The sequence below is a fragment of the Neolamprologus brichardi genome, unplaced genomic scaffold, assembly GCF_056152115.1.
Source record: "Neolamprologus brichardi isolate AB-2024 unplaced genomic scaffold, ASM5615211v1 NODE_ptg000167l+_length_31805_cov_1, whole genome shotgun sequence".
Taxonomy (NCBI): Eukaryota; Metazoa; Chordata; class Actinopteri; order Cichliformes; family Cichlidae; genus Neolamprologus; species Neolamprologus brichardi.
In genome coordinates this window covers 1-9,248 of record NW_028270129.1, presented here as the reverse complement: position 1 = coordinate 9,248, position 9,248 = coordinate 1, and the positions used below count along the sequence as shown (strand labels likewise).

Here is a 9,248-nt window from a genome sequence, read left to right as displayed (position 1 = left end):
TGCATGTGTTTTGGAGTTTGCAAGTGTTTTGGAGTTTGTATGTGCTTTGTCTCTAGGGGCCACCGTATTTTAGTGAGCAGGACACACACACACACACACACACACACACACACACACACACACACACACACACACACACATTCTTGCACATGCATACAGGTGCTTACACATGCACACACATAGTGCCTGATCTTTTAGAGCTATAGTGGGGTTTTACAATGGGAGGGGCTTGTGTGTACTGTAAACTGTGTTATGGAAATAAAAGGCTGCTTATTGAAGAAGTTGGGTTGGAGAGAGGTGAGGAGCGTTGAGCTCCAAGAGCCTGGTTCCGACCAGCCTTCCCTTGCAAGCAAGTAAAACCCGGTTCCGTTTTGTTTCCTTGCTTTCGTGAAAGAGAATAAGTTTCTAAATTAGCGGGGCCTGTGGAAGCGCAGACCTAACAGAGTGTGCCATGTGTTGTGCTGTGTGTCATGTCACATGTGTATTCATACCTCCAGTGTAAGTTGAACCTCAGTATTTGTCCAGCTCCTCCATATTTCTGATGACTAAACACTTTGGCTTGTTCTGGTGTTCCATTGAGTTTAATGAATACTTCAGTTGGTGGTCCATGTCATTTGAATTTTTCCCTGTTTCATCAACTAAATGAATTACTGTTGAACATCATGTTTGATCACAGTGAATATAAACCGCTAAGCCCACCAGCTAAATCCTGCAACCACACAGACCATACTGATGGATTACCACAGATTAAAAATGGCTTGAGCAAGAAAGATCAGAACTCAGCCTGAACCTCTTGTGAATGAGACAAACTGTATTTGACCTCCAGTGGGACAGATCACCTTAGAATTGTAGACATATTCTTGCTATATGACAGATTCCCCGACTCATCTTCAGCCTGTTTCCAGCATTTCCTTTGTCCTTTTCTGCTAGCTGCTACTTTAGCCAAGCAGCAGTATGAGTACAAATTACAACCTAAAAAAGCCAAAAAACTGTGACCTGTGAACTGTTCTCAATATTCTACCACGGTCCAAATTCTTCAGTCTATCCAACTCTTAAATCTTAATGTTGATTCAGATTCACACTACAACCTGGGTTTGCATCTTATCTGTATTTAATTTAATAACAGTACAGTACTTTGTTTTTTAGTAAGCATTGTTCTTAATGTAAATATGTAAAAATTGTGTGTGTTTCAGTTCTGTGTCTTGTGTACTGTTTGTTCGTATGTGTCTTTCTTGCTATTGTTACATCCAAATTTCCCCTTGTGGGACAATTCAAGGATTATTCTATTCTATGTCATTTGTTCTCAGCCTCTCCCAGTCAGAGCTTTTCTCCATGCCTGTCTTACTGCACATGATGTTATTAGCACAACCACTTTAAAGGTGATAATTTAGGACTTCATCAATAATACAGACAGCAATGTAGTTAAACATCTTACACTTCATTTTATTGGGAATGAACTTAACCTACATACACATTGTATTTATCACTGCTACTCATTACAATATTCATTTGTTAATATAAATAATTAAGTTTGCTCAAATGTAATTAATACTTTCATTTTTCTAAAAATACCTCAAAACACAATTGTATGGAAGTAATAAAACGCAAACAAATCAGTAAAATATGTATTTTACAAAATTGTGCTAGATAACATTCTGCAGTATTGCACAAACTCTTTCCAATGACAAGTAAAATAAACTATTTTGACCACTTTTTTCCATTTGACTGCATAAAAATGAACATTTACAACACATCTGCTATATCCTGAACATTTAACACATCTACACAGGCATTTGAAGAAGGAGCTTGAACTGTCACATGAACTGTTAATTTAGACTTCATCATTATGCAATGCATACCCTGCTGCATCTAAGCCCAAACCAGTAACCAGGCAGAAGTACAGAACAGTATCCCTGGTAAATGAAGAGGAATCAAATGGGGCTTGTGTTTGTGTGTATTTGTGTTTTAATACATGTTTGTTAAGCATCATTTTTAAGACCCAAAGGGTTACTTTGGATATTTAGAAGTCCGCTTTACCTCCAAATGATCAAAATTTAGATATCTATACATTTCCAAGAGATCATAGTCATGTTTCCATAGTCAAGCGACTAGTCTAAATTATGCGTGATGACACTGCACTATTTCACAGAACCAGACTTCTAAAGGTCCAAACTAATCCTTTAACATTATATAGAAACATATATGCACATTTACAAAAAACAACAAAAAGGAAAACAAAACAAATCAAGAACTCCAAGGATGTCATCTGACTTCCTGAGGAAGGCCAGTGGGCCGGAAAAAAAACAAACCCTGTTTTAAAAAAATAAATAAAAATGTATCCCATCCAAAGAGCACCTCTGAGCAGAAGTAGTGAATCCAACAAGCGCTCCTTTACAAACCCTTTTTTCCAAGTTACACATACAGAACATTCTGTTCTTACATCCCGTCATTGTAAGCATGAGTTCAATTTAAGGGCAATATCCCATATCCCCAAAATAAACTAAAAACACACAATCCTTTTGCACATTTTAGATAACATGGAAGGCAAACTCATGTTGTAAATATTATTTTATTGGGTGAGGAAATTGTGCAATATAATTTACTTAAGCTGGTAAAAAGATTGAGCATTAACCCTTTAAGACCTACCATAGAACCAAGTCCGCCAGAGCTTGTATTATATTTTTACATGCTGTAGTGCCATTTTTGGGAGCATTTCAAGTTGCTATACATCAATACAACCATTATAGCCCAGATTTTAATAATATGTCTGCATTAAGTGCATAGTAATTACATAAATTGCAAAAAAGTGCAATAAACTACAAAAAAAATTGAAAATCATTTGTTTTTTTAACATATATTTCTAGTTAGAGAAATTTAAGAGGCTTATCCCTCAAAACTGTAAATACAAAAAAGTTGCACAAAATAGTTTCCCACCACAGGAAATTTATTTTGAGTGTCTTCATAGTTTTATTTTTGAAATACACCAATTTTATATACTGCAGGAAAAACAAAAATAAATCTTATAATGCAAATTTGCAAAAAAGCAGCATATGCATCAAAATAAACTATTTCCAGCAGAGCAATATGAGTCCTAAGCATCCCAGAAAGTCATAAAGTCAAACATAACTTTTAAAAACACAGTATAGGCTCATGAGGCCCTGATGGTAAAAAACTACATTTCCACGAAAATGACATCACTTCCGGTTTCGGGCAGGTCATGGCGGACTTCACGCTGACGTCTATTCTTACTAGGAAGTGTTACGAACAGCTGATCGGATCGGCAAAGCGTGTTTCTGGAATATTATGTTTTTGTTGCTGCAAGCGCTTTTTATGCAGTTTTTGCAAAGCTATATGTGGAAGGAAATGTTGACTGAGGACAAGCTGATGGCATAAGATGTAAGTACAACTCCTCTGGTTTCATATGAAAAAAATTTTTTTGCGCTAGCTCACGTGGTTGCAGTTCTACAGGGATTTAAAAATAGTTGCGCAAAGCAGAACAAAAGGGTTAAACTGGCTGGTGTCTTTTGGGTAAGAGGGTCTAAGAGGGGAGAGATGATATAGAAACATGACGTCGTTGGCCTCTTTAATAAGGAACTGACCTGCCTAATGTAGAACAAAACACATGTAGATTTTAAGGATTACTGTAACTTCAATGGCTTCAAATAAACCTTTGTTTTACAGATTCATTTATGTCATGTCACATTTTTTCATACTGCTTAACTTAGTACAAGTTAAGCTTTGGGGTTGTGGAAGATATCCTTCACAAAACTAAAGTGTCAAATATATCAACACACACACACACACTGAGGGGGAGAGGGAGTCACCTTTATCAGTCAGCAAGTCTGGTGAACCATGTGAAGGAAAAGCTGGAATGCCTTTAAGGACTAAAAAGCACTGACATTACAGCCTCTGACAGAGAAATTCATAAATAAAACATCCTCACCTTCGTAAACACAGTTTCACAGCGAGCTGCTTTTGCAAACCTGGAACCTTTGAGAAAGGGAATACTTTTTCTTTCAACACTGCATCAAGCTTTTAAACAAATGTCCCAGGAAACATGAATTAATTCATGTTTCCTGGGACATGAATTAATCAAGATTTTCTAAACATTTCCTGAGATTTGGTTTCTCTTGGTTATGAACAATTTTGAAATTCTGCTTTTTGACTTTTTCTTCCACCCTAAATATCTGTTGTGTTAGACTTTCTGCCGTCTTTGCTTGATAGTCAAGATTTTGTAAACATTTTTTGAGATTTGTGTTCTCTGTCTTTAACTTGTTTCTCTCAGGAAACATGAATTATTCATGTTTCCTGGGAATTAATTCAGACATGAATTCATTCACTGTCTGACAGAGAGATTTGAGAGGAATCACTGAGATTGTATGAGTCGGTGGCGAGAGAAATATCTGAGCCTATGGAACTTCAAGAGAAAATTTAAGATTTCCAGCTGGAGTTGAGCACCGTTAACCTCAAGAAGAATTATTATAAAAATAATTTCCATCGCTCAAGAGATGAGCTTAAACAGATCCATTCAGTTTGTCATGAGAACAATTTAAACATTAAGGAAAGCGCTTAAAAGGGAGACAGTTTAGGACAGTGGTTCTTAACCTGGGTTCGATCGAACCCTAGCCGTTCGGTGAGTCGGTCTCAGGGGTTCGGCAGAGCCTCCACCGTGACATGCACGGCTCATTTTGTGCACCAATATCCCATATCTATGTCTTGAATTTGAAAAAAATCATATTTTATTTTTCACTAAAGAGGGGTTCAATGCGCATATGAAACTGGTGGGGTTCGGTACCTCCAACAAGGTTAAGAACCACTGGTTTAGGATGAAAGCTGGCTTGTAGATGGTGTCAAAAGCTCTTTCCAATGAGTTTGGCTGTATTGTCGATCTAAGATGAGTCGCGCCCCTGAGCATCATCATAACCAATCACTAATCAGATGTTGAGTTGAAGCTTTCAAGCTTTGAGTGCATTTGTTAAAAATATGCTCCTCATTATTACCTGTCAGGCTTCGCTAGTAGATGTGCATGAGAAGATGGATGAGAAAATTTGACGAAAAGATGGAAGAGTTTAAAAGAATGACTCAAAAGTCAGATGACATCAAAGATCTGATCGTGGCAGAGAACGAGAATTTGCGCGCAGAGGTTAAAACCATTCAGAGGATGCACCGTGACTTTCAGGAAAAGGCAGGATCTCTCCTTGAGCAGAACAGCAGCATTGCTGCTCAGTTGTCTAGGAATAATGGAATAGGACTCCGGTTCCATTTTGTGGGTTTTCTCTCTGAACTGGGGCCATGATTAAGTAGGCGTTTGACACCATGACGCCATAAACCACTAGTCGGAACCCCTTCAGGAGGCTGTTCTGAGACAGGAGAATCAAGCTCCTCAGGTTCAGGAGCAAGATTCTCCTGTGTCGGGACCACATCAGGAGATGGTTCTGAAATAGGAGAAACAAGCTCCTCAGGTTCAGGAGCAAGATTCTCCAGCTGCAGAGGTTCACCAGTGATCTTGTGAACAGCAGCTAATACTTATTCTTCCTCCTCCCTTCTCAGCTCATCCTTAAGATTTTCAGTGATCTCTCTTTTCATTTTTAGATGTTCATAAAGTTCATCTATGAGATCTTGTTTATGAACAATTTTGAAATTCTGCTTTTTGACTTTTTCTTCCAGCCAAAATATTTGTAGTGTCAGACTTCCTGTCGTCTTTGCTTGATACTCAAGATTTTGTAAACGTTTCTTGAGATTTGTGTTCTCTGTTTTCTTAATTTGTTTATCTCAACAGCAATGCTGCTGTTCTCTTTAAGGAGATATTCTTCTTTTTCTTGAAAGTCATGGTGCATCCTCTGAATTGTGCTTACCTGCTCCTGCATTTTAGCCTCCAGAGATTCCACCTGTGACTGATTTTCATCCAGTGCATGTCTCACCTGATGCTGAAGAGTACAAATTTTTCTTTTCAGCTCAACTGTGAGTTCTGTCTTGCGAACAATTTCCCTATATTGTTTTTCTATAATCTCTTCTTTTTTAAATTCTTTTATGGTGAGCTTCTCCCACTTGGTGCTCAAGTCTCTGTTCAACAGTCTCTAAAGTTTTCTCGAGTTTTGCATTCTCTTTCTTTTTTTCGTTTCTCTCACTTTCAATCTGAGACAACTCAGCAGCAATGCTGCTGTTACGCTCGAGGAGATATTCTTCTTTTTCCAGAAAGTCATAGTGCATCGTCTGAATGGTGTTAACCTGTTCCTGCATTTTAGCCTCCAGAGATTCCACCTGTGACTGTTTTTCATCCAGTGCCTGTCTCACCCTACACTGAAGAATACATATTTCTTTTTTCAGCTCAACTATCTGTTCTGTCTTGTGATCTATTTCTCTGTTCTGTTTTTCTATTATCTCTTCTTTTTTTGTTATTTTATGGTGAGCTTCTCCCACTTGGTGCTCAAGTCTCTCTCTCTCTTCCTTGAGATCTGCGTTCTCTTTCTTTTGTTCATTTCGCTCACTTTCAATTTGAGACAACTCAGCAGCAATGCTGCTGTTCTGCTCAAGCAGAGATGCTTCCTTTTCCTGAAATTCATGGCGCATCATCCGAAAGGTTCTAAGCTCTGCTTGCAAATTTTTATTCTCTGCAACAATTAGAGCTTCGATGTCATCTGACTGTTGAGTCACTTTTTCAAGCTCAACCATGCTTTCCCTAAAATGGAAATTCCTTTCATGCGCATCTGTACTATTCTGTTCACGCTCATTTTTAAAGCGATAGTAATTTTTTTTGTAATAATTCTTTTTGCGCTTTAGGGTGCTTAACTCCAACTGGAGTTCTTGTATTTTCATTTGAAGCTCCCTAGGCGCCGATATTTCTCTCTCCATCATCCCATACAGTCTTTGTGATTCCTCTCGAATCTCTCTGTCAGACTGTCAATTATTAAATGTTTCGTGTGACATATTTCTTTAAACGTTTAATGCAAAGTGTCGAGAAGAAAAAATGTTTGCTTAATTGTTTAAGTTTAAAAATAGTCCCTTTCTGAAAGGTTTCTGGTTTGCAAAACACAACTCGCTGTTTCTGAAAATGTTCCAAGTAAAACTGTGTTTGCGAAGGTGAAGAGGGGGTATTTAAGGACAAAGGACTTGGCAAATGCTTTCGCTTTCATCCGTCTTGCGCCGGTCCAAGAATTTCACCTCTAGCGGCACAATACGAATGCCCACGGCCGTCCCTCTTAAAATAGGTTTAGGTGTTGCCGCAGTAGGCCTTAAAATACCTGCAGCTTACTGGGGCTTTTCAAAGCTTAACAGGGACTTCACAGGTGGAATCTGCTGTGATAAACAAGTTAAAAACAGAGAACACAAATCTCAAGAATTGTTTACAAAATCTTGAGTATCAAGCAAAGACAACAGGAAGTCTGACACTACAAATATTTTGGCTGGAAGAAGAAGTCAAAAAGCAGAATTTCAAACTTGTTCATAAACAAGATCTCATAGATGAACTTTATGAACATCTAAAAATGAAAAGAGAGATCACTGAAAATCTTAAGGATGAGCTGAGAAGGGAGGAGGAAGAAAAAGTATTAGCTGCTGTTCACAAGATCACTGGTGAACCTCTGCAGCTGGAGAATCTTGCTCCTGAACCTGAGGAGCTCGTTTCTCCTGTTTCAGAACCATCTCCTGATGTGGTTCTGACTAGTGGTTAAAAGCCACATGGTGCAAAACGCCTACTTAATATATGTTTAGGTCTTGCCACACCAGGCCTTGTTATTTCTGCAGCTTAATGGGCCTTCTCAATGATTTTCAACTGAAGTGAATTTCCCAGTTGTTTTCTGTGGAACTGAGCTTATGATCTACTTGAGGCCTACTAAAATTTTGGACTTGAACCAGTTATCCTTTACAAAACAGTAATATTGTTTTCCAACCATGGCTCACCAACCATACCAGTTTGTGATAACTATACTGTGATCTCCTTTATGTTAAATTATGCCCCCCCCCCGGACTGAGTGTATCTCGTTTAGTTTCTGTTCTTTGATTTAGTAGTATTTTTTGTTCTGTTTCTTGCCTCCCATGTGTCAATGTTGTTTGCGTAGTCTGTCGTGTCTCTCATGCCGGTGCAGCATCAGGGAGTACGTCCACGTCGCTCCAGAGGCAGTCAAGCATGTCCATGTTGTCCATGTCACCACCACCACTGCCCACATCATCCACGTCGTCCACATCTCTGTCAGGGCGGGCAAGTGAGCACCTCCACATCGCCTCGACCTAACCACTCTTTGACTGCCTCCTGCCTAGCTGGATTATGGTCAGAGAATGACGAGGCCACCGCTTCATGATTTCAGCCTCATATGAACAATTTGGCCATGATGATGTAAATAATGTGTCTCCTGAAGGTTTTCATAGTTCTGTTTTCAGTCTAGAGAAAAGTCTAAATAAGTCTGGGGTGGCTGAGACAGCCAGCCCAGTTTGTTTTCTGCCGTTTCTGTTCTTGTGGAGTTCACTGCGTGCTCTAGGGACAACAAAAACAAGAGAACATTTTGAATTTACTTCATTAAACAGTGGTTGCACACAGACGTTTTTATTTGGCAGCAAATTAAACTTATGTTAAATTAACACAAGGTATTCATATTAAAGTAAACGGCTGTGAAATTGGACGGTCTAGCCTTCAGATTTGCGTCACCACTGTCTGCTCCTTGCTATCTAAAATATAGTAGGACACTGGTGTAAATTCTCGACCATGCCACACTTCTGTTTAATCAGTTTTCTGTTTGACGTTTATTCAGCTGTGTGAAAGCCGAGGAGGAACCCACCCGAGGGATTAATAAAGTTTTATTTATTTATTTATTTAATCTAATCTAATAAATAATAATACATAATTATTATTTTATTAAATTAATTTATTATTTATTAAATTATTAAAATAAATAATCTCAGCCAAACCGATTTACTCCGGAACAAATAAAACACTGGAAAAAAAACTTTTTTTCAGATGATCTAAGTGACGTATATATTACGTTTAACCAGTGTTGGTAAGTTACTTTAAATGAGTAACTTAGTTTTATTACTTCTATCAAAAGTAACTCTTCAAGTTACTCGTTACTTTCAACGTAACTAGTTACTAGGGAAAGTAACTTTGGTTGTACTCAGAATTCTCTTGTTAATGTGTTGCTTCCGTAACTGGATACCCAGCAAGATTGTCAGTCTTCTAGCGTTCTTACTTGCCACAAGTGCACTGTGCCACCTACAAATAAAAAGGAAAAAATAATGTGCATATTTCTACAAGAGAA

The 9,248-nt window shown here is 38.2% G+C and overlaps 1 pseudogene; it reads right to left on the bottom strand.

Moving 5' to 3' along the window:
* Positions 1-4,250: 4,250 nt before the first annotated feature.
* On the bottom strand, positions 4,251-7,283 carry LOC148094793 (uncharacterized; annotated as a pseudogene).
* Between the last annotated feature and the right edge of the window lie 1,965 nt (positions 7,284-9,248).